At 42.0% G+C, this 25,507-nt stretch overlaps 1 protein-coding gene across 1 annotated transcript in view; it reads right to left on the bottom strand.

Annotated features, from left to right (window-relative positions):
- The window catches only part of sorbs2a (sorbin and SH3 domain containing 2a), a 141,173-nt gene extending 126,954 nt beyond the window's left edge, over positions 1-14,219 (bottom strand). The window contains 1 exon segment of the mRNA XM_084318405.1: positions 14,103-14,219. The gene's annotated coding sequence lies outside the window, so the exon portion shown is untranslated.
- Positions 14,220-25,507: the final 11,288 nt, after the last annotated feature.

Raw genomic sequence — 25,507 nt, 5'->3', positions numbered from 1 at the left:
AGTCCTGACGAATCAATACTGTAGCTCTTCTAGTCCTTGGGCCAAACACTTTTTGGTACCAATTGGGTGGGCAAATTCTAGATGGTTATTATTTTTTCTTTATAATTTTTTATTCCTATATATCCCTAGATTGTGTTTTGATATGACATCTATGGACCTCAGGGAATGTATTCCCAGTGTCAGAAATATTGTGTCTGTTACTATGCTTGAGTAAATTGTAATGAACCAAAGCATGAACATTGACCAGGCATAAAAAATTCATTCAGCACCTTCTTGAGCTCAAGTGTACAAAAAAATCAAAGCAAATGAATAAAGGGCAGATGATTTACAGGATTTTTTGTAGATACAGTACTGCATTTTGCCATCCGGACACATGCGATTTAAAATATATAGATTATAAGGCCAATAAATTACCGTATTATGGCCAAGTCATACAGTACATCTATTGATCGGGCCAAATCTCCTCTTTCCAATGGCAGAGTTAAATCTGGACAGTACCACCAGGCGCCCATAACAGGGCAGCAAAGACTGAATGAAATCAAATCTATTGCAAGTACAGTTACCTTTTTGTAATGAAAAATTCTCCGCCATTTTTCATCAGATTGAGACAAGTTTTTTCCCCTAGATGTTCACAGAAAGGTAAACAAACTACGTTCTATTGTATATAGCTTAGTATTAAGTAGCCTATATTGTTAATTTAGTCATTACATATTGTCAGTCAACATAACTTGCAGGGGTTTGGTATACAGTACATGTAACTATAGGCTGTGTTATGCTGTGATGTAAGACCTGCAACGTATGATAAATATATTATTTTCTCCTGATAGTGGCCTAGCAATGAAAGCAAAGCAATGAAAAGTCTGCATGAGATCAGTGGCCCAGGAGCATTAGCATGTCACTCTACTCTCCACAGGACACCCCCATAACACACATGTTTTAGAATAAGATGACAACAAAATGAGCTGAGTACATTATGTAATGAGGAGCTGAAAACTAATCCAATCTCAAAGTTGGAACTTGGACTTTCCTGACTGTGTGTCCTGGCCGGGCCCCAATTGGCCTATCTCAAACTCTGATCCTCCAATCGCAACTGTTGCTTTCCTCGGACAAACAAAGGAAAGAGGGCATGGTTTGAGATTGGTCAACGTAGAGATGGAAAATGGACAGTCACTTGATTTGGGTAAAGATATTCTCAAAAGTTCCAAGTTCTTATGCTCAACCACAAATCAGTGGAGAGCTTTAGCCTAATTAGTTAACTACAGCCTCCTCAAATCAACAACAGCTTCAACCCAGATCTGCAATGTGCCAGAGTTTGATGGTCGAGGAGCCAAGCATAGTGTCTACAGTATCTAACTACCACAAATACAGCTTTGATTTATCTGTTATGACAGAGAGGGCTTATATGAGGACTTTCTTCTGTCTGACACTGTATGACACATTCCTGGCAGGCGAAGGTCACTGAGTCACACCAGTGAACAACATGGGTCACTGGAGTGGACTGGAGAAGACAGACTGGAGAAGACAGACTGGAGAAGAATATAGATAGAATAGAATACTCTGACCCAACAGCACAATAATACAGTGTGAAACTTATTTAGTATGCAAAAATACAGTCCATGACGTCAGCCTACTAATCACCAGCAGCTCCATGTTGTATCAATCGCACATCCATAAAATGAGGAAAACTCTATCAATCAATCTCATCCACAGGAGAATAACGGTTGGAGAAAACCATATATAAATATATATATATATATGATATTACAAGTCTGCACATAAGTTTAAGTTAAGTTAATTAATGTTTTACCCAGGGACAATGCACATTAATCAACATCTTCAGTTTCCACATCAATGTACAGTAAATGTGCCAGAATCTGCTAATGAGCTAGTTTCCATCTGTAGTCCCTGCCTACCATCATGCATGTCTTTATGGTGTGGGAGGAAACCAGAGTACCTGGAGGAAACCCACACGAGCACAGGGAGAACATGCAAACTCCACACAGAAAGGCCCCCTGCTGGGGTTTGAACCCAGGACCTTCTTGCTGTAAGGCAGCAGTGCTAACCACTGTGCCACCGTGCCGCCATAGTTGTGGCATGCACATTATTCACAATTGACAAATAAGGGCTGTACTGCTGTAGGCCATACGAATAAGATGGCATTGCTGTAGTTGTTTCTACCTGAAACTAACCAGGCACCCACGCAAATGGCCAGTGTGCTGCAGTCATACTAAGTAACACAGAGACCGTAGAGGAGGATGAGAAAGGAGAGGCTCTGTCTGTTAATTGGGTGTTTAGCCTTGGAGAGAGGCTTGTCTCTGTGAGGTGTTGGATGAGGACCTGAGAGAGAGCTGTGTTCAGCAGGATGGAAACACCCTCATATGCTAATGTCTGCTTTGATCTGCAGGAGTGAGGAAGGATGGTGAGGCAGCGGTGAGGGAATGAACCTGGCAAAGCAGAGGACAGGGGTGGGTGTCTCTATAACGTTCCCACTCACCGCTAATGTGGCTAGTGTGGGCGATAACAGACTTGTCTTCTCCTAGGACGTGTCTTGTCTCCTCCCTCTCCCCAAACTCCCAGTTTATTATGTCCCCCCAGTTTATTGTGAGTTAATAAATTGTATTAACCGGATCCATTATTACGGCTTTAATCGGCCACATTAATTTACATTTACATTTACATTTAGTCATTTAGCTGACGCTTTTATCCAAATCGACTTACAAGTTCTGTACGACATCAGGTCATCAGGAAGGGCACAACTCTATCAGCTGAGTAACAATGTTCATCAAAGTCTTTCACACTAGGCTACATAGTGCAGGCTTTCATAGTGACGGACCGTTGCTCTTCGACACAAATTAAGGATTAAAGGGCTGGGCGATATCGATATGGCCTCTAAATGATATCACGATATATTTTGGCTATGTCACGATACACAATGTACATCACGATATTTTGACATTTCCTCTAAAGCACTTACAAATGCTTGATTTAACCCTTTGAAGCATGCAGTCACGCCAACATGACAATTAAAATAGCCCCTGCAACATATGTCCATGAAGTTGCTTTCAAAAATAATTTAATTAAACATTTCTAAAACGTTTAAAAAAATGTATTAACATCTAAGACAATTTATATAAAAACTCTTGGGTGCCTAAGACTTTTGCACAGTACTGTTTTCTATCCACTTTAGCCAAAAATACACACGCACTACTGTGAGAAAATAATAATCATGTAACCGAGGAATGGTCCGCCTATACTTTTAATATATAGTATTATAAAATCACGGGAGACTTGATAGCTTAGACTTATGATTTTTTATTATCAGCAATGTTATAACATCCTACTGGTAAACAAAACACTGTAAAGGTGTGTGTGCAGCATCATATATATATTTACTTTTTAATTGCAAGAAACATTATGAACTTGAAGTATTCCCTTATGCCGCTTTTCCACGGTCTGCACAGTACCTACTCGGCTCGGTAGTACCCCCCATAGATGAATATAAAGACGGTACCCCCCGTCAGTGTAGCTGGGGCGCCATGATGTCATCTTCAACGCAACACACACAGAGGATTTTGACGCTAGCTATCAAGCTACTGTATGGAGAGACAAGAGAGTAAAGGCAAGCGCTGCGCCATCTCAACCGCGGCGGCTTATAAACTGATGTGAGGGATTGTGAGAAACATCACAATGTCCACAATATGTTTAAAAAGTGTATAGTTTATGAACTGTACCCGATATTTATTTAATATCGTCATATCGCCCCCACCCCTTGACTCTCATGTATTGGCAAAGGACAGTTTGGTTTAGTGGCTACTACATATTAGGGATGGGTACCGAATCCGGTACCAAGTACGATTCACGTGAGTTCCACCGGTGCCACATTTCGGTAATGCATTTTTTTGCCGATGACGTCACCGCTTAGTTTACGCAAAAAGAAACCTATGAAGTGTGCCGCACGTTCACACGCACACGCTTACCTAGGATTTGACTTGATTCAGCAACAACAAAGCAGTCGGGGCAATGGCAAGCCGAAAACAGAGGGTGTGGTTACACTTTACAAAGCTAGATGCAGACAACACTCGCTGCAATATTATATATATATATATTAACAACTTGTTCTGGCGGCTGAGTGGCGCAGTGGGCAAGGCGCTCGCCACTAACGCAGGAGATGCTGGTATCGAGCCCAGCTCTCGGCGTTGCTACCGGCTTGGCCGGCCGTCATACTAACACAATTGGCAGTGTTAGACGGTGGGAAAGCCAGTGGGTGGGGATTGGACGTTGTGGACAGCGACTCCTACAGGTCGGTTGGGTGACGCCGGTGCGGTGGAAACAGGAAGTATCGGGGGCAGCGTGAGCCTCCCACACGTTACTCCTCGCCACTGAGAGTTCGAGCTGTTGCGGTGAAAAGATGCGACAGGCTGCCTCCTCGTGTACCGGAGGGGACACGTGATGCAAGGCTTCTATCCTCACTACAGCCGACCAGTGGGAGGCATAGTCTAGCAACGTTCAAGACAGGGGAGGGAAGAATTGGAAATACGAAATTGGGATGGGAGAAAAATAGAACATGGGGAGAAAAAGTGGATACAAAAAATAAATAAATAAAAAATTTTCTAAATAAATAATAATGATAATAAATTATTTGAAGTTTGGATTTTTTTTTTTACAACTGATGTAGGTATAAAAACAATTTGACTAAAGTACAGAAAAAAAGTACCGGTATCGGTTCAAATGTGAACGGTACCCAACCCTACTCTCATGTATTGGCAAAGGACAGTTTGGTTTAGTGGCTACTACACATAGCCTAATAGCACGCGCCATAATAGTTCACTGTAAGTAATATAGATGGATAAACGAATCCCTTTTTCAGAATCAAAAAGACGTGACCAAAGGGGAATCGTAATCTGGTTTCTGTCTGAACAATCCCTACATGCTGTTTGCTGACGACACAGAGTACCATTTTAAAGGTGAAAGTGAGCAAAAATATGACCAGAGTCTCAATGTAATGCCCCTTTAACACTGACTGGCTTAGATTACATCCCCATACATAGTCTGCATTCCCCAAGTGCCACTGTTAACTGTGTGGAGCAGGAAGATAAGAGGAAGCTGATTAGTGAGGGTCGCTATATTTACTGCCATTAGACAGGACCCCTACCCTTTAAGCACTGAGAGAACTCTATCATTAGAATCTGTACAGGGCCTGCAGGCCATCACCCTAAGTATTTAGACATCACCCTAAGTATTTAGACATCACCCTAAGTATTTAGACATCACCCTTAGGGTTGGGTACAGTTCACATTTGAACCGATACTGGTACCCAACGGTACCTTTTTTCTGTACTTTAGTCTCTAAAAATGTAATCTACCTACCTCAGTTGCAGGGGAGGAAACTAACTTTTTGGCTTACCAGCCAACTGGCGAGTATCTGATTTTTTTTACCAGACAAACTGATTTTTTACCAGCCCAAAAAAATCGCTAATTGTGATAATTACTTCTTTGTATGTCTTTGTCTAAATTGATTTTCAATCATAGTAAAAATCACACCGTGTCTCTACTCTTTAAAATATTTATTAGCATAAAACATTAATAACAGTCTCTACTCTTCACAATATTAGCATACAACATGTATTAATCACACTGTCTCTACTCTTCAAAATATTAGGATATCACATATTAATATGAAAGAGGGAACTATTCTGGACTGGGTTGGGCTGAACTAGGCAGTGAAAGATGCTGGGCTGGGCTGGACTAGGTTGGACTGGTCTAGGTTGGACTGAGTTGGGCAGTGAAAGAACCAAGCATTTCACTGTAATGTAATAGCTAAATAAAACAACTTGACTTGTTACATTTGCACTCTGGTTGTATGCCAAATGTATTCTGGTTGTACTGTACTTGTGCTGTAAGATGACAATACATTGGAACCGAATCGACAACGCTAGGGGTTCAGCAGGTGTATTCTGAATGCCAAGTATGACAACATCACCGTTGTGAAGGGCATATGGGCGAGTGGTGATATGGGGGGAAACCCGGTAATAATAAAATGTCACTCGGCTGCATTTAAGCAAAGCCGCTCAGTATAGTCGTCCACTATGTTGAACGCGCGTTATGGTAGCTTGTTACATGCTAGGTAGCTAGCCGGCTAATGCTGGTGCCTGGTTGACTTGTCATTCTCATCCGACTCGAAGGAGACGCGTCGCATGCTGTTGTTCGCCCCCATGTCAGACCGCACTGATATCCGAAAGCGACGACACTACATTTTCATCCACTGATGTGTTTTTGTCTAAGTTTGTCTACGTTGTCAAGCCGGTGGCAGGAGTCTGTAGGTCCGCGCGCAGTGATCTGTCCACTTCCCCTAGATGGGCGGCATCTTCTAGAAAATGAGTGTTCATTCGAGGAGCTTAGAGCGCATCTGTACAACGATGATGTTCATTGGTTATGGTTGGATTGAGGCGCAAATGGGAGGAATCAAGGGGGGAGTCAGAGTTCGGCTTGTGCCAGTGAGCGAATCAGCAGATTGCAGAATGATTTTTTTGTTTGTTTTGTAATTACAAGTACTCGCCAGACTGGCGAGTGCTCTTCATGAATTACTCGCCAAACGTAAAAAATACTCGCATTTGGCGAGTAAAGTGGCCTAATTTCCTCCCCTGCTCAGTTGTAAAAAAGAATGTGTCCAAACTTCAAATTATGTATTATCATTAGTGCTGTCAGGCAATACATTTTTTTTATCTAATTAATTACAGGATTTGTAATTAATTAATCTAATTAATCACATTTTTATCGCATAACCATTTTAGGCCTGATATTCTATATTCTATAATCATATTTCAAATTGCATGTGTCCGGATGGCAGAATTCAGTACTGTATCTACAAAACCTTCTGTTTAATCATCTTCCATTTATTCATTTGCTTAGATTTTTCAGGTCTGGTCAATTTTAGCATGGTGTTATTCACAGTCAAAGATATAAAAAAAATTTAATTGATATTCTCATTTGGTTCATTACAATTTACTCAAGCCTAGTAACAGACACAGTATTTCTGACACTGGGAATACATTCCCTGAGATCCATAGATGTCCCTAGAATCAGATACCAAGAACATACAAATGGACCATATTAAAAAAAAGTCTGTACATGTCTATTCAACGTTCTTATGGAATGAATGAGATAAAAAAATAAAAACAGCCCTAATTATCATTATTATTTATTTAGAACAATTTGTTAATATATATATAATATAGCAGCGAGCGTTGTCTGCATCTAGCTTTGTAAAGTGTAACCACACAACCATTTTCGGCTTGCCATTGCCCCGACTGCTTTGTTGATAAATCAAGTAAAATCCTAGGTAAGCGTGTATTGTGCGCGTGAACGTGACGAAATGTGGCACATGTGAATCTCACGTGAATCGGTACTCAGTAGTACCGGCGTGATTCGGTCGGTACCCTTAAAAGTACCGGATTTGGTACCCATCCCTAATCACCCTGAGTATTAGGCAATCACCCTATGATATTAACACATCAGCCTAAATATTATAACATCACCCTAGGTATTAACTCATTGGACGCCGACAACGATTATATACGTGTTTGTCTGACAACAGTTGAACGCCAACCACGTATATATACGTTATTTGATCGTTATTTCTTTTATTCGATATTTCTATTCAGTACAGGCCCACTGACTCAGGGTTAACATTGGGAATCGCATTGAGAATGCCTAGGTGCAATACCGGCCGCATCACGCTAGACGGCGGTATCGAGCACCCTTTCTAACATTGTATCCTGGGCTGTGGGATGGCCCCAGGTCTCGGGTTAAATTTGTCCTTCTCGGGCGAGGCAAACAGTTCTGCCGGTTACATTGAAGCCCGTCAAATATGCCCAATCCCTTTGTTATGGTGGATTATGCCGTCAAGCAAATGGACATTGGATCTACCAGATGGCGATCAAGAAATTGGAATATTATTTTTGGATTACTCCCGGCCACAGGTAAGGGCGATTTGACGTAGATTTTAGCTTGATCCTGCAATGCTTTTACACCGATCGGGCTGATAACCGTTTTTAGTGTTCAATGCGAATGCCGTTACTGACAATCAAATTATCAGAAATGACCCCCCCCCCCCCCCCCCCCCCCCCCCTTTTATGCATTCATGATGGAACATAATAGCTATGATCTAGATTTGATTTCGGGATAATAGCGTATACAGGCAAGACATGGCACTGTGTACAATGGAATCGACGTATAGGGCTTTATCTCAGCATTTCATGAATTATCCCTAGACCGCTCTCAAACCATACTTATATTCACCATGGCATAACACGGGAGTGTATGGATGGAAAAATTATCTCTTTTTTGCATCTTGACCAGAAGAAACTCATTGTCAAATGACTATAGTATTGTATCCATGGCTATAATATAGAATATAGATTTAGTTCTACAAACAAGGTGACTAACTCCCATCGTTTACAGCGTGGCAGTAGCTACCACAGGATAAGGCTAATCCCCGGCGGCCAATGAGTTAAGACATCATCACTAGGGATGCCCCGATCAATCGGCCAGCGATCGGTATTGGCCGATATTCAGTATAAATATGAGATCGGTGAATTCCGATAATGCTTTATTTCCGCAGATCGTGAAAACCGATCGATGACACACGCGAAAAACATGATCCAATTCTCAGTGGAGTTCTCACTCGCTGTCTTCTCTCTCTTGCTGCACTCTGCATGCCTTGCCCCTCCCCCTCCCCCTCACAGACCCATGTCAACAAATGCTCCGGCAGAGTCGAGTGCACCTCGAGTGATACTAGCTAATGTTACTGTTTAAATAAAACGACAAAGTCAACTATTCACTTTAGTTTAATACATGAGGCATTGTCTAACGTTATCTAGCTGTCTAGCTACTGATAGCTCCTGATATCAACGTCTGATATCATCATTTTGGCAATAGATTTCGCAGTAGTTGGCTAGTGTTGGCTAACTAGCTATCGTTGTTCCGTGAGCTAACGTTAGCTACCTAGCTAACGTTACTGTTTAAACTAAATTACCCAGTCAACTATTCACTTTAGTTTAATACATGAGGCATTGTTTAACGTTATCTAGCTGGCTAGCAGTAGCTACAGATAGCTCCTGATATCAATGTCGTATAACATCATTCGTTTTTGCAGTTGTTGGCTAATTAGCTATTGTGCTTCATAACTCTAACTAAACACTGAGAACATCTTATAAGTTTCAGTTCATAGGAAAATACTTTGACTATAATGGTCAAAGAAGTAAATTAACTTAGATACTGTTATGCTCAACACCCAGTACTATTCACTTTACTTAATTGCCTGTGTTAGACCTACAGTATAATACTGCCAGCTGCTATAAGAAAACCGGTATCGGTATCGGCAGTGTATCGGCCGATATGACTCATAGACGATCGGTGATCGGTGGCAAAAAACGTGATCGGGGCATCCCTAATCATCACCCTAAATATTATGACATCACCTTAAGTATTAAGACATCATTCTAAGTATTAACACATCACCCTAAGGACTGTATTAAGACATCACCCTAAACATTAAGACATCATCCAGAGCATTAAAACATCCCAACTACAAGTGTCAGAGACAGAGAGGCACCATGACAGCAGAGATAAGTCTGTGCTTAGCTCGAGCCAAAAGCCTGCACTGAACTTAAAATGATGCAAATGAGCAAATTTCAATGTTGAAATTCACCCTGGGGTAATGAGGTCGTCCAGTGAAGCATCCCCCAACTGAGGTCGAAGAAAGTTGATAGGTCCTCTATCTATTCATGAAAAATATGTCAATACGAATAAAAATAAAAATAAAGAGGAATGCCAATTTCAACCAGGATTAAGTTCAAAATTCTACTCATCACCTTCAAAGCCCTCAGCAGCCTGGCCCCCTCCTACCTCTCTGACCTCCTTCTCCACCACAACACCTGCCCGCCGCCTCAGGTCTGCAGATGCTAACCTCCTCCAACCCATAACATACTGGAATAGGATCCCATTACATATTATACGGACGGAAAACAAGGACAGTTTCAAAAAGAAACTTAAAGGAGCCATAATCCGGAAGGAAATTAATATATGTCATGCATGAGTGTAGCTGCAGCCATGTTATCCAAAACTTCTTCTGTTTACTTTGTGTGTTTTTTTTTCTTTTTAAAGGTATGGTGAAATTTATGTTTTAGTAACATTGATGAGCATTCTGAAAGCAATTCTTAAAAAGATTCACTTTTAAAAACAATCTTAAATTGTATTTAACACTGTAAAGTAGGTATTTTGTTTTGTTTTTTTGTTTTCTGTTTCTTTGCTTGCATGTCATTTTAGCCATCTTAATTGTTAGTCTCATTGTGTATTGTGTGTTGAGTACTGACTTTTAATAATTCTGTTTTGCAATAATTGTTTTTGTATGTTTTTTTGAGTGGACCACAGGAAGACTAGCTGGTTGCCATGGGGATCCGTAATAAAATAAAATCAAAACCCATCAGGACTAAGCTCCGGACCTGGGGGGCGACAGGGCCTTCGCTGCAGCTGCCCCCACCCTCTGGAACGCCCTTCCCAACCATATCCGTCATGCAGACACCCTCTCATCATTTAAAAAAGCCCTCAAAACCCACCTTTTACCCTTGCTTTCAACCCAAGAACTCCTTCCTCTCTCACCTTTTTATATAATAAAAAATATTTTTTTTCTCTACTAAAACCATATTGTTTGTTTTGTTCTGTAAAGTGTCTTTGAGCATTAGGAAAAGCGCTATACAAATTTGATGTATTATTATTATTATTATTATTATTATTATTATAACCACTTCTCATGGCAGCCTGAAATTGGAAGGCTTTTGTTTATACTTCATCTTCAATTTCCCGGGCGCCAGACAGCTCCAGGCTGCTCTGAATGCCTATCCTAGTGATTCTGGCTCCGCTTGAAGACTGACAACTGCTTCTATTTTCATATCAGCAACAACCATTAAATCATAACACAGCGTCACATTGCCAGTGACCGTGTCCCTTCCTCTTCCAGATCCCTGCCACAGTCAACACAGTAATGCACAATAATCTAAAAGTAGATAGATAGAGATAGAGATAGAGATAGAGATAGAGATAGATAGATAGATAGATAGATAGATAGATAGATAGATAGATAGATAGATAGATAGATAGATAGATAGATAGATAGATAGATAGATAGATAGATAGATAGATAGATAGATAGATAGATAGATAGATAGATAGATAGATAGATATAAAGAAATATAGATAGATAGCTTTTTATTGATAATGAACATATATACAAATATATTATACATATAGAGGGCCACCATTATCAAAAGGATAGAAATGCAAGAAAGCTACAGTAACAGCTTATTTCCATTGCGGTCCTTCAGATGTCTGTGAGTCATATGCACTGGTGAGTGTATGCCTGGATGTGTATAGGTGTATGAGAGTATGAGTGCATGATACAACAGTACTGAATACTTTGTAGACACAATGCATGGGACGTGTCTGTAGGAGTCGAAGGTGATATGGATGTATTTCCGACAGAAAGAGGGAAAGTGTGCGTGCTTGTTTGAAGAGCTGCAGTTATGTGTTCTCTCACACAATACCAAAAATGGTATTGTTGTGCTTTTGTTTTTGCCAGCATCCTGCAAAGGCAACTTTTGAATGCCTTCTGTCCTTGTGCCTGTCAGGAGCTTTTAACCCTTTCACTACCACACTACAGAAGGTTAACCTTTCACTAAGGTTAACCTTCTGTAGTGTGGTAGTGAAAGGGTTAAGCAAAATTACCACAAACAGGATGGAATGAGGAAGAGGAGGGGCAAAAACAAACAAAGTGACAAGAGGGAGGAATTTGGGTTATTTCTTCCCCCGAGATTTAGTAACAATCGAACCATTCTAGCTTCGTAGGACCACTTTCCTCCATTGAGTTATATCTAATTAAATAAAGGGACGGTTTACATAATAAATCAATGTATTTTTCCAGACTCTCTCAAAACCAATGACCTACATCCAACAAAATGTTGGAAAGTATTTGCAGCATATCAAATTAAAATGGCAGTATTGAGGTCCTACCAAAAATTTTAAATATTAGGTCAATTATAGGAAAAGAATACACGTTGATCAATGCTCGAGGACACCTTCAAAGATAAGATATTCCTTTATTGATCTCCTTGGGGGAAATTCAGGCATCATAGCAGCATAGAGGAGGGGGGAGGGTAGATACAGGTAGTAGAAGACATACAGGTACAGGTCACAGAATTATAGTACAGTGGAGAAGTAAAAAATAAAAATAGAATAAAAAGGCAGTGTAAACAATATACAATATAATTAACTCTGGACATGCGCATATGGGCAACAAGGTGCGAGATGAGGGTATGTATGCCCTCTCAGTTATATTTGCCCTACAATAAATATAGTTACAATATATAATCTAAATCTAATCTAATATATAATCTAAAATGCTAATTGTCACCTGAAAAACAAGAGCTGCCTGTGGCATTTTTCAGGGAATCGACAAAGCGCCTCTGTGCATGTTAGGTCAGAGGGAACGGGGGCCAAGCGAGCCAGGCTGAGGACAGAGGGCTGGGAAACACCCACCGCTGTGTACCCAAGGGGTCAAGGTGACATTCCACAACACCTCCGAGACGGCTCTAATGGTGGGGGATTGGCGTATGGCTATTGTTGAGCGGGAAAGAAGAGAACGCGGAAAAAAGGTGTAACGAGAGATGGAGGGAGGTGGAAAGAAGAGAGGGAGAGAAACGAGATTCTGGGGCACCCGGTGAGGAGAATGCGGGCCGGTAAGTGGGACGGAGGCAAGGGGGTCGAGAGCTTGGTAGTAAACGACCCCCCCCCCCCCCCCCCCCCCCAAATCTAGTTTATCAAGAGAGAATGCTATTCCTGATCAGGATCCTGATCATGCTGTGGCCAATATCTTAAACCTCAATTATATAACAAATACATTGTGTAATAGTATTTTAATAGTACTTTTAATAGTAATGCCAATGATCAACTATATTGATTATTTAGTTGGAAGACATCTTTTTGTTTTTAAGCATATACTCTTAGAAGAGGCTGGAGTCTATTTCAAAAGTATGCCATGGTTTTTAAAAAAACACCTCAACCCTCCAACAACAAAATGCAAGCTCAGTATTTGGTGGGGCTATTTCTGGGGTGGCCTGGGTAGAAACCACCCTTTTATTTGACACCATTTTCTCCTGTCCACTGTCGAGAGAGACAGTAATACTACCCACAGGCTATAATTCTGGGAGTGTGGGCGCGAAACGGATAAGTACATGTTCCTTTTAGTGTCAGTGTTTGTAATAGCTATTGGGCTCTAAAGACGGTAACCCTTTCACTACCACACTACCAAAGGGTTAACCCTTTCACCGCAACAATACGGAAGGTTAACCCTTTCACTGCCACAATACAAAGGGTTAACCCTTTCACAACCACACTACAGAAGGTTAACCCTTTCACTACCACACTACAGACAGTTGTGTAGTGGAAGGTTAACCTTCTGTAGTGTGGTTGTGAAAGGGTCAAGCTAATTTCCTTTCAACAATGCTGATCATTTTGTGGGTGTAGCCAAGGTAGAGAAGTCATACATCGAGAGAACTAAATGTTTGAAAAACTGAAAATGGACTGAAATTCTAGACCAAAGCTTATTGAACTCTTGCATTACGTGCATATTATGACATACAGTCTGATCTTCATTATTGGTACCTACCAGAAAATGATGCACAGCCTGTATCTTAATTCTATAATATTAATGCATTTTTTTTTATTCATGGAGCTCATTCAGTCAAACAGGTCAGATCAGAATTTGTGAATTTGGACAATGAGGTTCTACTGTGTCGAATGGTGTCCTTAACAACATCTAACCCTACGTATTTAAAAAGCAAAGAATTAAAAAGGGCACAGGTTTAAGACGCTGATCCCAGCTGTGATGTTTTGCACGACCGGGACGACACGTTAATAAATATACGAGCGAACCGACGACAGCGCATAGCCCTGATATTTTTGCCTCACCGGTGTAGGAAGCCTGACCTTTCTCTTCCAGAGTGCAGGTGCGAGTGCTGCGATGAAAGAGAGAGGGAATTTAACTCTTACCGTCATGAAGTGAAACGGCTGGAGGAGGCTCGCTATAAAGCAGGTGGAGGTGATCTGGATGCCTGAGGTTGACTCTCTCCTCTCTAATCCCCCCCCCCTCCTCCTCCCCGATACTCTTTACACCTTCGTTCCAAGGTAAATAATCCCCTTGTCGAGCTCTCTAGGTCCAGACCTCAGACACAACAGAGAGAGGAGAACGTTAAAAGTCAGAGAGAGAGAGAGAGAGAGAGGAGAGAGAGAGAGAGATGAGAGAGAGAGAGAGAGAGAGAGAGAGAGAGAGAGAGAGAGCGAGGGAAATAGAGTTCCCTGTTTGGGTGAAGCTGTGATCAGATGGGGCTATTTTCAGATGCAGACATGCTCTCGTCTGTGAGACTGGAAAGTTATCCCCAAAGAAGGAGGGGGTGGGGGGTTAAGTGACAGGCCTGACTCTCTCTCTATCTCTCTCTCTCTCTCTCTCTCTCTCTCTCTCTCTCTCTCTCTCTCTCTCTCTCTCTCTCTCTCTCTCTCTCTCTCTCTCTCTCTCTCTCTCTCTCTCTCTCTCTCTCTCTCTCTCTCTCTCTCTCTCTCTCTCTCTCTCTGGCCACACACACACACACACACACACACACATCATCATCCCATGGCATGAGCTATGCCAGTGGTGCAGCTCAATAGCAGCCAGGCATGCCTCAGGCTAGATAAGCAGGCCCGTCTCTCCCCCTTTAATGTCACACGGTGGGCCCCATGTGGTCAATAATTATGTGGGAACATGTAAAGTGGATTTTCCTATACACTGAAATCCACGACGGGCGGCCGAGCGTTCACTGTCTGTGTTGCTGACAGTTTGATCAACTGTCGGGAAAAGTAAGGGCACGGCTCACAGAAAGATGGGCACACACACACGAGCGAGCGCACACACACACCCTTTCAGTCTCACATCTAGCAGTAACTGTATACAGACAAATGGAGTGTCCACTCACCTGAGTCATTAATAATCCTACTGCTGCATGCAGGGTCATCCATATCATGCAATGCTCACACGCACGCACACACATACATTACACACACATAATCTTTCCCTCTCTTACACACACACACATAATCTCTCCCTCTCTCTCACACACACACCCACACACACACACACCCACACACACACACACACACACACACACACACACACACACACACACACACACACACACACACACACACACACACACACACACACACACACACACACACACACACACACACACACACACACACACACACACACACACACACACACACACACACACACACACACACACACACACACACACACACACACACACACACACACAACACAGTAGAGAGGGCAGCCAAATCACCCCAGACTCTGCTATTCTCAGAGTGATGATGCAACTGCTGATATCAACACCTCATATTTAGAGTCTGGTTACCATTAGCCATGCATTCGTGCTACAGCTACTGTATACAGTGCTATTTGGACCGATGCCACCGTTCCACCAGTGTTTCCCGCGGATTCTTAGGTTATTTGTGGCGGTGGAGGGGAAAGCTGTGAGAGGCAACATACACAAACAGTGGGAAGGACTGTGTACATGCAGAATATCCCTTTTACTACCACACTACCAAAGGGTTAACCCTTTCACTGCGATAATACAGAAGGTTAACCCTTCCACTGCGATAATACAGAAGGTTAACCCTTTCACTGCGATAATACAGAAGGTTAACCCTTCCGCTGCGATAATACAGAAGGTTAACCCTGTCACTGACACACGACAAAGGGGTAACCCTTTCACAACCACACGACAGAAGGTTAACCCTTTCACTACCACACTACAGAAGGTTAACCCTGTCACTGTCACACGACAAAGGGGTAACCCGTTCACAACCACACGACAGAAGGTTAACCCTTTCACTACCACACTACAGAAGGTTAACCCTTTCACTGTCACATGACAAAGGGTTAACCCTTTTACAACCACACTACATAAGGTTAACTCTTTCACTACCACACTACAGACGGTTAACCCTTTCACAACCACACTACAGAAGGTTAACCTTTCACTACCACTACAGACGGTTAACCCTTTCACAACCACACTACAGATGGTTAACCCTTTCACAACCACACTACAGAAGGTTAACCTTTCACTACCACACTACAGACAGTTAACCCTTTCACAACCACACTACAGAAGGTGAACCTGTGTGGTAGTGAAAGGGTTAACCGTCTGTAGTGTGGTAGTGAAAGGTTAACCTTCTGTAGTGTAGTAGTGAAAGGGATATTATCAACGTGTGTTTTTGCAGTTTGGGAAATCTATTTGCGGTGGGTCTGATATTGTGGTGGGCTGCCACTAATAAACCTATTTTCCCCTCCTCCTCGCACCCCGACTCGACAATAAACAAAACAGGGCACAAATAGCAGCAGCCAGAGTGACCTACAACAAGGTGCAGGTCAGCGTGAGTTCAGGCGTTTATACGAGGGTGGCCTCTAATTTAGCCTCAGCTTCCTTCCCTCGTCTCCTTTCCTCAGTCTGGTGATCCAGAGTGACTCTCCAAGCGGCGCAGGATGTTGTCGCTTTTTTATTGATGCTGCGTAAAGGATGGATTTTTTGTAATCTTTTTGCCTTTATTTAACCAGGTTTGTCCCATTGAGATCCAGGATCTCTTTTACAAGGGAGACCTGGCCAAGAATAGCAGCAACACAAAGTAAAAAAAAAAAAACACATAGACATTACAGATATAAGTAAGGTTACAAAATGATCAGATAAAACATTTTGGGCGACAGTGGCTCAGGAGGTAGAGCAGTCGTCTGGTAATCCGGAGGTTCAGCATGTCGAAGTGTCCTTGAGCAAGACACTTAACCCCTAATTGCTCCTGATGAGCAAGTTGGCACCTTGCATGGTTGCCTCCGCCATTGGTGTGTGAATGAATGTGTGAGTGAATGGGTGAAATGTGAGGAACAAATTGTAAAGCGCTTTGGATAAAAGCGCTATATAAATGCAGCCATTTACCATTTATTTGCACACAGAAAACCTGGTTACAATAGGCTTCACCATAGCCTTAAATACATTCAGGGTTACCAAGCTTTGAATCTTCAGATCGGACTGGAGATTGTTCCATGCAGTAGGTGCGGAAAACCTAAAAGCTTTTTTTCCCATTTCTGACTCTGATTCACTTTATTTATGCTCTAAACGGTTGAAAAGATAGGCTTTTAGCTTAAATGGTTCCAATGTTCATTGCATATCAAACACAAGTGGCCAAATATGTTTTATTAGACTAACCGTTGGGGTCAATGGCAATTGAATAAAGCCAGTAAACTAGTAAATAGGCCTTTTGGTTAACCCTTTCACTACCACACTACCAAAGGGTTAACCCTTTCACTGTGACAATACAGAATGTTAACCCTTTCACTGCCACGACAAAGGGTTAACCCCGTTCACTGTGACGATACAGAAGGTTAACCCTTTCACTACCACAATACAGAAGGTTAACCCTTTCACTTCCACACGACAAAGGGTTAACCCTTTCACAACCACAGTACAGAAAGGTAACCCTTTCACTACCGTACAGAAGGTTAACCCTTTCACTGCCACACGACAAAGGGTTAACCATTTCACAACCACACTGCAGAAGATGAACCCTTTCACTACCACACTACAGACGGTTAAGGGTTAAAACACTACTATCGTGCAATCTACGTGGCAACGTGTCCGGCCCTGTCTGTAAACGGAGCATGGATTCACCGTGTTGCCTTATCCTGGGTCAACACTGTCCGTGTCTTCTGTCAACGTGCCACAGTGATGAAGTGGTCATGTCAAAATCCCATCCAAAAAGGCACAGGCGGCGAAACCGGAGTGCCGAGCAACACGACAACACCGCTCTCCTGCGACCAGGCCCCTCTCTCTCGGTCCCTTGAGCCCCCCGAAGCTTCAGACCTTGAGGTGCCGATAGCCCACTAGCCTACCAGGGGTGTAGAAAGTACCCAGAAATTATACATAAGTGAAAGTATGGGTACCGTATCAAAATCTTACTAGAGTAAAAGTCAGAGTATCTGGCTAAAAAAACACACTTGAGTAAAAGTCAAAAAGTTTCTACTTTTAAATGTACTAAAAAGTTAAAGTAAAAACTTTTTTTCTGACTGTCTATTCTTCTGATAGCAGGTGTTTAATCAAAGAGTCCCGCTTTCTAGTCTTGCACAAGGACCAATCAGCATGGGTATGTACAGGTATGGGCGGGTTCATTTTCCATTGATGGGGATTTGGCTGTTTTTAAATAAAGCGCGGCCGCAGGATTAATAACGTTAACGTTAGGTTCGGCCAGAGAAACAAATATACTAATTAAAATGGTTGGACCTGCGAGATTTGTACTTTGTAGGTCTGCATTTTAAAGGTAAGGAGTACAAAGTGTGTTTTCTTTCCTCTGAAATGTAATTGAGTAAAAGTACAAGTATACAACAAACCAAATAATACTATCTAAGTACAAATAGCCCAAAAACAGTACTTAAGTATTGTAACGAAGTACAATTACTCAAGTACTTTACACCCCTGGAAACCGGAGTGCTGAGCAACCAGGCCCCTCTCTCTGTCCCTTGAGGCTCGAGCCCCCAAAGCTTCAGACCTTGAGGTGCCTATAGCAGTATAGCCCACTACTATGATTGGCCTGTCAGCGGGGGATGATCAAACAGCAGCTGGCCACTAGGATCTGCTGCCCGCTCACGTGTCAAGGATCATGGTAGGCATGGCGACAAGCCGAGAAGTGACACACGCTAATGATGTAACCTTGGGGACGGATTCAGGGGAGGAGCCCAAGAAGAGAGAGAAGTAGTTCATTAACTCAATGACTCTGTGTAACATCATCAACCCATCCATCTACACTCATTGCAGACACACACACACACACGCACACACACACACACACACACACACACACACACACACGCACACACACACACACACATCCACATGCACACACTCACTTTAAACAAACACTCACCTTATTAACACTCACTTTAGACACTTTAACACTACATTATATTTATCTATTTATTAAAGAGATTTGCACTACATTCATACCTCATTTGCATTTGCACCTTGCCTTAAACAAGTGTTTGTACCTCATTGTCTGCATTTTTTCTTCATTGTACTTAGATTGTACTTAGGTTGTACTTTAGTTTGTATATTGTATGGTATGTATATTGTATAGTGTTATTCCTCTTTTACTTACTTTTTTATTGTATGAAGCATATTCTCAGGGGCTCATACAGAACCAAGCATTTCACTGTAATTTCACGTAATTTGTATGTGACAAATAAAAACAAACTTGAAACTTGAACTTGAATTACTAATCATTAGGGGTGTAACGGTACGTGTATTCGTCCCGCGAATTTACGGTACGGCCGTCACGGTGCGGTACGTGCAGCCATACAAAGCCAGTCGCGCATGCAGGCACTCGCGGGTTCTGTGCGAGAACAGCGCGCGTGGCCGGGCACACCGAGTCCGACTTCAGAGCGGGCAAAAGTGCACAGAGGAAGGCTTATTTACATTGGAAGAGCTGCAGGGGCATTACAATTTTACAGTTTTCTTTCGTTTTCTTTTTCGCCCAATAATGTTAACCAAATTAAACCAATGGAAAGACACACACACGCGTCGCCAACACACACACCAACATTCTCCTCCGCCGGACTCTCAGGCACAGCAGATCAAATAAAATAAATAAACATGCTTTTCCGGACTGATCATCTGGGCCCTGTTTCTTGTACGTGGTTCAACTAAGTCGATCAAGATGTCATTATCCAGCTTCAGTTAACCCGATGTTTGAAGCCGGGATTTTCCTGTTCCACGAAGGTGGATTCAGTCTCGTTAACTCAAGCCAGACTTGCGACAGGCTAAATGCGCGCGGCCGCTTTAGGTGAAAAGCCAGCACGTATCGATGGCAGAGATCCTGATTCTCTAACGGCATTGATTGATTAATTGATTTAAGACTTTATTGACAGATTGCAATACGGCTCAATCGCCTCGCCGACAAGTTAAATGCGTTATCTATAGGCTAATTTTAAGTCCCTCATTACCTCAATCAATCAGATTATATTTCTTTAAACTTGCCTGCTGGATTGAATAATCAAATGAGATCTTGCTAGCGAAAATAATTAGTTAACTGTTATACCAGGGTTTCCGTTAGAATTTTTTTTTGCAGGTCTGAGTGTCCGGTAGATTTCAATCTACCGGACAAATGGGATAAATTCCGGTCAGAGTTTATTGAGCTTAAAAACAATTGATAGACCTATATAAAGAATGACATCATCAAGGCATTTATAATATTTTAACTTAAAACTAGGCTACTTTTGCGTATCAGTCATTAATATATTCCAAATAAAATAAGTCCCTCGAGACTTCGTGCTGCTGCTGCCGACTTGAGGTGTCGGTGGGCAGTCTGCCCGACCTTAATAAACAGCAGTCTGTTATAATCACATTTTTATGAGCTAACTAATTCCGTTATATTGGACATTTGTATTAATTATATCAAGCGAAGAACTGAGAAATTTGGCACCGCTGTGTCAGCGCGAGCTGGCTGCTGATATATTTACGTGAAGCATGGAGCACTTGGAGCAGGCAGAGCAGAGCAGTGGTGTCAGCAGCGCCCCCACCCAACAGCTGAATTGCCAATGGCTGAATTGGAGTACTGCACCCTGCCAAGCCATGCTTCACGTAAATATATCAGCAGCCAGCTCGCGCTGACAGCAGGATGTCATTATTAGACCGGCTGCTTGGTGAGATTGTTTCGTTCATCGCATAGGCTATATAATTTTAGCCTATTTTAATACAATTCAAATAATCTAATTGTGTTTAGAGGGAATTATTTTCACCGGACATTATGACCGGAGAGATTAAATATGTCGGACTTCAACAGATTTTGCCAGTCAAATACCGGTAACGGAAACGCTGTGTTATACAGAATTACGATACGGCTCTCTTACCCATTGATTGATGTATAGTCAATCTTTAACTTATCTCCAATGTGGTCTAATGGGTTGTTCTTTTGACTTTCACACAGACGACCGGGGTTCGAGACCCTAGTCGTCTCCTTCTTTTTGCAATATAGGAATAATTCAATTCGGTGCACGTTGAGAGCTATATAAAGAATGACATCCTCAATGCATGTCGATTTATAATATTTTAACTTAAAACCAGGCTACTTTGGCGTATAATCATTAATATTATATTCAAAAAAATCATATTGGAAACACCGGGTTTTGAACCCCGGTCGCTGGGTTGGCAGGCTTGAGCACTACCGCTGCACCACTGTGCCAGATGGGATAAATTCATTGTTTATACATTAATGAACGAGAGACCCGTGTTTAGAATATCCTTTGTTTTGAATGAAGTTTATCTCTTTATCCTCATTCATTAATGTGACGTCAACGGCTCATTCAATTTCTCAAATCCGTCAAACAGCGCATCTCATCAGACATCTTAATCCCAGTTACAATTAAAATAACCACATAATGTGTACATCGCACGAGCGAGCGCCACCGTCGCCACGGTATATATAACGTGCATTATTTAGGACAAAGTGAATTTAGTATCAGCATTTTGGGTCTATTTTACATTTCAAAAGCCCCCTCTGGAAGAATGGAGCACAAAAACGTAATTCAGAATGGTATAATGCAGATCGTAGACTGTGGGAATAGTTTCAGGAAACGGGCTGTCACTTCTTTGCGGGGGCGTGGCGATGGTTCAAGCTAACTTGAACTTAAACTCTGCTTTCGACCAGGCTCAAACTTTTGGATCTGTTGTCAGTGGCGGCCGGTGGGTTTCGCCACTAGGGGGCGCTATACCAAACATATACCAAACATGTACAGTACAGTACCACGCAACACTCATTGCCAGACGTGAGCGATTCGACTCACGCTCACGGCAATGAATCGGCTCTTATGAACGAGTCGCTCAGCTGTTACTACAACAACACACAACCAGTCAAATAAAGTATAGTCTAGACTCTAATTCACAACTTGAAACACAATATATAAATAGAAAAGTTAGAAACAAAACTCGCCCGTCTACAAACACAGGCAGATCTCTCCCTCTCTCCTTCTCTCTCTCACACACAGCGCGACGTGGAATCGATTCGTTACACAATCAGACCTATTATATACCAAGAATAACTTCAGTATGAGTACAGGGCTGTACACATATTTTGCATATTGTTAAACGAGCCAAGGCTAGCTATTAAACTATCGATATGAATCGAAAATCTGGGACCCTGATGTAAACAAGACAAACGTCTTTCTCTGGTCTGCATCCCCTTAACAATTGTGTGTATTGAGCCGTACTGTATTGTACCCATTCTGCAATCTGTTAATAAAGTTCTCATTCATTCATTCATTCATTCAAACATAGACGATATTGAACAAGCCATAATCCACGTATTTTCAATCCGAGAGAGCTGCAGTAGTTAAATCAATGAGCCATCGAGATAGTCAGTGTGGTAAGTAACGTTATTATTGCATCCAAGATTGATACAGATACAGAGAGAGAGAGAGAGAGAGAGAGACTCACTGTTTAGTTCAGGCCTGTACAGTGCGACATATATCTCGCACGTGCTACAGCAACAGCGGTCTGTGCGATGGATGGATTTACTTCAGTAGCACTGGTGCGATAGGGATTCGGTTCATATAGATACTCTTATTTTGAAAATCCTGTAGCGGGTCTCATTTCTGCCCACGCGCAGCTCCAGCTAGGCTCCGAAAGCTAGCAACGTTCAGGTGCATATGATAATCTTATTTTGAAAAAACTCTTGTGACAACTCGACGAGTCATATCCGCCCTATCCGTGCGCCTTCTGCAAGCAGAGCAGCGCGTTGGTCGGTTGCTGCGTTAACACAGCAGTGCGCCTACACGTCCCGAAATAAGTCCGTGGTGTTTTTTTCTTCTCGCAACGGGTCAAATGCATCTACATGCTTTGCACCGTCGCCATTCCTTTATGCGCACATCGCCCGAAATTAACGTTTATGTACCATTACAATCACTACAACGTTAGCAAGCTAACAAGCTAATCCTGATCACAGGCAGAGCCAGCAGACACAGTGTGGAAAGGGAAATGGGGGGGCACTCTCTCCCCTTCCCTGTGTGTGTGTGCGTGCGTGCGTTTGGAAAGATGATGAAGTCACTAGTCAGGACAGGAGTATATTATAGTAAACTGAGGATGGACAGATAATGTTGATATTCAAATAAACAAGTTTCGAGAGGAGTGGAAGTTTGAAGACAGACTAGACAATTGATGCGGGGGTGGTGAGTTGAAACAGTGTGTGTGAATGAATGAACTTTATTTAACAGATTGCAGAATGGGTACAGTACAGTATGGCTCAATACACACAATTGTTAAGGGGATGCAGACCTGAGAAAGACGTTTGTCTTGTTTACATCAGGGTCCCCCATTGTGTGTGTGTGTGTGTGTGTGTGTGTCCCAACCGACCCCACTTCTATGTTTCAATAAATTATTTGCATTTAAAACTATTAACGCTGACTCATTCCTTCAGTCCAATCAAAATTATGCTAATATTCCTTATGTTGTTTATGATATTAATTGAAAATAGCATATGAGTATCATAGTAATAATAACACATGGCGATATACTAAATGACAGCCAAACATGGCACTGCAACTAAATAACACAAATACAATAGGCACATTTGTGACTGTTACAAATATAACAAGTTTTATACTTGTGCTACAAGATTTTGGCCTGTGCTACAAAACTATCAACCTCTGTAGCACCAGTGCTATGTGCAAAAAAAGTTAACGTACAGCCCTGGTTTAGTTGAACGTCCAGGGCCAAGTTAGCAGTTAGCCAAGTGTTAGCTCAGCTGAGCTCGTTGCCACAACACTCAACAAGTACACCTTTGTCCATTTCCGCTCGAACAGACTGCAAAACTACCTGGCGTTCTATCGCCATGCTCTAAGACAAACTCTAACCTTAACCAACTTTGAAAGAGTGCCTAAGCTTAAGAACTTGCAGTCACGGCACGGCAAACAGCTGCATGCATCTCACAACAACACAACTATCTCAACCAAGCTAGAAGCTAGAAATTGGATTCGGCCAATCAGATATCGTCTCTGTGAAATTCTGCCATGGAAAGAAATACTGGCGTCGGCCAATCAGAGAGCGTCTCCGCGAAATGCGGCTATGGAAAATCCTTCACGGAAGTTCACGCTGCTGGCTAGACCGCTTCAAATCGCGCTCGGATTCCAACATAATAGTCATATTTCAACGCACAACGCCGTATGCACTGATTGGCTGTGACGGAGACAGCGATCAAACTGTGACGCGCACGCAGAGCGCTATCGCGTATTGCCCCCGAGAAATACGAAAAAATAAAAAAAATAAAAAAAACGTGATGTCACTTCCTGCTCTGGAAAACGGTGTTTTTTTAATTTAGATAATGACGTTATATTGTGCATTGGAAATACAAACATACTTAAAATGAGTAAATATTATTAATTTTAAACATGTTTATATTATTTATAGGGCTATAAAACACAAAAACGAAAAAGTTTTATTCTCTTCTTCTCTGATTTAACAGCAGCTGGCCAGCAGGTGGGTCGGCGCCCTAGCGCCCCTAGTGGTAGAGCCGCCACTGTCTGTTGTCATGGTGATTTGGAAAATCCACGTACAGGGAACCGGAAAGTCCGGCTAACTCAGTTATCCAGTTAAAGTTATCCGGCTAACTCAGTTATCCAGGTACAAGAAACAGGGCCCAGAGCTCCTCTCCAGTTGAACTGCTACTGTGTTTAAATCCAAATAATCCTCTGCCATTGTTGTAACGTCATCTGTTCTCTATAGTCTTCAGTCTCGTGAAGTGAAATCCTCTCTACAAGTGAATTTAACAAGGATAAGTTGTTAAAGGGGCAGTAAGCAATTAATTTACTCAGTGGATCCCTGAACACAGAATGACACCAGTATCACTGACTACCACGGCAAGCCTATAGAAAATTATTCTATTCAATAATAATAATCATCATAAATATATAATAATAATTATAAATATTTTGTTTCTGTTGTACCGAACTCGTACCGAACCGTAACCCCAATACCGAGGTACGTACCGAACCGTGGCTTCTGTGTACCGTTACACCCCTACTAATCATAACCCCAAATATTATGCACAATTACTTAATTTTGACTTGCTTCTCAAACTCCTGGTGCTAGCCTAAGCATAGCATGCAGGGGTCCACAGATCTGGAACAAGCTTGACGAAAATCTAAAAATGACTAATACCTTTAAAACCTTTAAAAAATCACTGAAAGAGGAACTGCTAAAATCATATCTCTAATTAAAATTATAACTTAGGAATAAAATTGTCTGTATTATGAATCTCTGTTATATGTCAGTTAGTAGGTAGGTGTGTAAACCTACCCACGT

The sequence above is a fragment of the Notolepis coatsorum genome (assembly GCF_963971535.1).
Source record: "Notolepis coatsorum genome assembly, chromosome: 7".
Taxonomy (NCBI): domain Eukaryota; kingdom Metazoa; phylum Chordata; class Actinopteri; order Aulopiformes; family Paralepididae; genus Notolepis; species Notolepis coatsorum.
Note: the sequence above shows the minus strand (reverse complement) of the source record. Positions and strands in the feature narration are given on the sequence as shown.